The following is a 3,777-nucleotide window of genomic DNA, read 5'->3' as shown; positions in this document are numbered from 1 at the left end:
TATAGTGAAATAAACAATAAATTTAATTGTAAACATTTATTATATTCTTAATATGCGTAAATACTCTATAAATCCTTCTTTCAGGAACAGAGGGAGTAGCAAACAAGTATACAACCACTAGATAAGTCAAAACCATGATCCCTTTTAATTCTTTTGGTTCACTGTGTTCTAAAAAAATACTCTCTCCGTTTCCGAAATTAAGATTTTCTAGATTTTCTTCTTGTTTCAAAGATAAATTTTCTATATTTTTAAGATACTTTTGTATATTTTGAGAAACATTAATTATAAATACTAGTGGTGTGTCCGCGCTTCGCGCGGATTGTCTGACATATGAATTCTTGAAATTTGTTAATTTTTCCGCTAGTTGTTGTATTATTTTTGAAAAATCCCTAGCAGGTTGTATGACCGAATGCAAGGGCTTTACATTACTGCTTTATCTAATTATTCTGAAATAATTAGGACTAATTAAAAAAAATCAGTGACTGATTTGAAACCCCTAGTTGGAGAGGCTGTTGTTATGAACTCCTAAAATGAGTACTCAAAACTTGAGCTATTGTTTATTTACACATATGGACAGATAACGAATATCATAAGAATATGTATGACATAAACCTTAATATATGGTTTGAATTAATGTAAATAGGAGCACTTACTTGGTACGCAAGAATGTGGATGAGCCAAAGAATTCACCATCATGTTTTAGACATATGGTTGTAAACAGTAGGTGTATGCATGTGTAGCATATAGTGTCATGAAAAAGTGGTGTAGATATCGTATTTAAGTAACTGGAAACTGGAATTGAGATGAATGTTTTACGTACGGTGGGAAACTAAGTTGATTATCGCTCTTCCCCCAGTTTTTTTCTTTAGGGATTGTTGAAGGATGTATCACATATATAATTACTTAACCTTGTTAGACACTCTTTACCCATTTCGGTGAATGTTTTATATAGAACGTTAACCTTACCGAAAACCAAATGTTGCAACTTGCAAGAGGTTAGTTTAACTATTTTTAAAAAATGCCAATCAAAGATTGCACGTAGAAGAAAAGCCGATTGTATACATTAAAATAAATCAAGTGATGTGGAGGTGCAGTTTCCAAGGTTCTTGTAACTATAAGAAATATAGATACATGTATCAACTTGGATAAAAGGAAAGATAAAGATCTTTTACAATAAAACTGAAGCCAATGATATTGCAGGAGGAGGAGGCGAGAGAGGCGCTGGTGACAGCGAGGTCTCCAAGATGATCCACCATCACCCGTTGAGACGATCTGAAAGGTTAACTTGGTAATGACCACAATCACCATATGAGTGGTGAAGTAGATAAGCTGCTTGAGTTCTTCTATGAATGATTGTAGCTTTGTGCAGGTCACTTTATCAGATCTGTCTATCGGAAGTAGTAACCTATCCTAGGTCATTTGTATTAGGATCAAACACTTGAGTAGGTTTGCGCTTTGAATAAATAATGAGTCACAAACACACGAATCCAAGCTAAATCCTTTATTCTTCACCATTGATGTAGAATATTCCAAATACTTATCTACATCAACCATAGTTATGTACGTATAGACGATGGTATCATAGAATAAAGCAGCTTTCCTATATCAGTGATGAAATAATATCAGAAGGAAAAGAAAATGAAAACCAAAAAAAAATTGTTGCGGTTATCAAACATTGATACCTCTTGGGTGCTTCATAGAACTCATTGCTTGCTCAAACTTGAGACAGTGGACATGATGATGCCTCAAGATCGATGTAGTCAAGACCTTTTATATAAGCTTGGACAATGAACTGATTACTTCTCTCCCTGAGCATAGTTTGAACAAATACAATTATACAAATGCATGAGACCACTAAATAAGATTGATATATTTTAAAAGTGGAAGGCTTACCAGTCTTTCATATTCGGATAACCAAAGCAAATAGGCTACACCGACGTACATAGAAACAAATGGTTTGGTTAGATAATTTTCTGAATCGACTGTGTATGCTCTATTCCTAGCTACCTTCATTCAGGTAACAGCCACAAATGGCTTTGATGGTTTATCAGACAATACAATGTTACTTCATTTAAATAAACTTACGTGTTTAACCAGGCAGCAGTGAGTAGTCCACTCTGATTCCTACGTGTTTCCCAGTTCCATTCACAAACTGCATGATCACAGCATCACCAACAGCACAAAAAGAGGCTGAATCAGTAAGTAAATGTAATTATCTTTCATTATTATGAATAACCTAAGGTGATGGAGGTTAACAGATATGCTGGATGGAGTAAAAATTATTCCAAACAATGTTTCTATTTAAATAAGAGAGATTCACCAAGTTTAAAAAAATAAGTCCACGGTCGTCACTCGTCAACCACAAACCCGTAAAAAACAAAGCAAAATTAGTTTTAAACCTTTTTTGAAAATTTTATTGAAACCTTTGTTTCTTTTAGTTTTCTATAATATCAAAATATTGGTTCCTCGAAACCATATATTTTTTTAAATAGTCAAAGTTTTACTTGAACAAAAAAAATTACAATCGAAGAGAAATATGTTGCCATTAAACATTCAAAATGGCTCACAGAACATTAAAATATGTTTTTTCTCTGTATTTGCCTAACTTTTATCATCCCTTAGACAGTTCCACCCTTGGCCAAGAGCTCAAAAAATATCTGCAAAGATTGAATAAATAGCATTGATCCAAATAAAAACTGTGCCCATCTCTAGCTTGAAATTAAGTACATACTGACATGTTTACCACTCTTTCCGTTAATGGTTACATTCATTGCAGCGATCAGCTCAGCGAACTCTTGAGGAGTAAATTTAACATCATTAACTGAAAGTTCCATATCTCAGAGGAAGACAATCCACTAACCTGATAGAAACATGGATCAATGAAACCATTCCAAGGATCTACACTGAGATTTTACAATCGAAATCAATCCACCTAAAAAAAGCATAATCAATTTAAGAATAGGTTAAAAAAAATGGACACAATTACATTAAACTCTCGTCAAGGTATTGACAATGACAAATATCGTATGGTTCCGGAACATTTCAGTTGTATTGACTTAACTGAATCGGTTCTTTCAGTGAAAGACGTACCATCATTGAAGCGAATAGAGACATGGGCATCAATCAGACAACGAAAATAGTTATTGCTCCGGGTGAAGTCGAAGCTACTTAGAGAGTAAACAGAACCCTCACTCAGATGGTCTCGGAAAGTGTGGAGATGGTTGGATAAGCATTGACTGCTTGGGAAGAACAAATAAACAGATTACAATTTCTGAGTTGTAAATTTCGTAATAATAGTTTATAAGAAAAGATGATGGCTCGCAAGGTACCTTCTCATCCAAGAGGAGCAATCGCCACTGGTGGAGTCGCTACTTAATAGTGATTGACCTTTGGGATTTCGTTGCAGTGAGAGGCTGTGTAACGCAGGGGAGGAACACATATATAGCCAGAGCCTTTGGGTTCCGCGGTGGATGATGAGGCCGAGTTTATGCGAAAGAGTGGGAGGAGTGGTAAGAAAGTTAATACCTGGATAAATGCAGCTGCTAGCCTTAAGTTGATTACGTTACAGAGGTGTTAGTCGGAGGTTGCGAGATCCCAAGAGTCACGGTGATTAAAACGGAGCAGCTTTTGTAACGAAGATAAGCCTGGACTTAATAAAAATGGATATTGGGCCTCTTTAGAGATCAGATAATAGTGGCCCAGTTTAAGCACTCATAGTGGCCCAGTTTAAATAACGCAAGAAAATATATGATTGATCCGTGTATGACGTGTCAAATT

The 3,777-nt window shown here is 35.2% G+C and overlaps 1 long non-coding RNA gene across 2 annotated transcripts; it reads right to left on the bottom strand.

The window, feature by feature from the left end:
• Positions 1–1,070: 1,070 nt before the first annotated feature.
• LOC125596723 lies at positions 1,071–2,105 on the bottom strand. Of its 2 annotated transcripts, XR_007331213.1 has the most exons (4): positions 2,086–2,105; positions 1,894–1,928; positions 1,683–1,808; positions 1,071–1,600 (listed from the first exon to the last, which is right to left on the bottom strand). It is a non-coding gene; the product is annotated as an uncharacterized LOC125596723 (long non-coding RNA). The 2 variants fall into 2 exon arrangements; XR_007331212.1 differs by having other exon boundaries at positions 1,071–1,808.
• Between the last annotated feature and the right edge of the window lie 1,672 nt (positions 2,106–3,777).

This window comes from Brassica napus, unplaced genomic scaffold, assembly GCF_020379485.1.
Source record: "Brassica napus cultivar Da-Ae unplaced genomic scaffold, Da-Ae ScsIHWf_1269;HRSCAF=1813, whole genome shotgun sequence".
Classification (NCBI taxonomy): domain Eukaryota; kingdom Viridiplantae; phylum Streptophyta; class Magnoliopsida; order Brassicales; family Brassicaceae; genus Brassica; species Brassica napus.
Note: the sequence above shows the minus strand (reverse complement) of the source record. Positions and strands in the feature narration are given on the sequence as shown.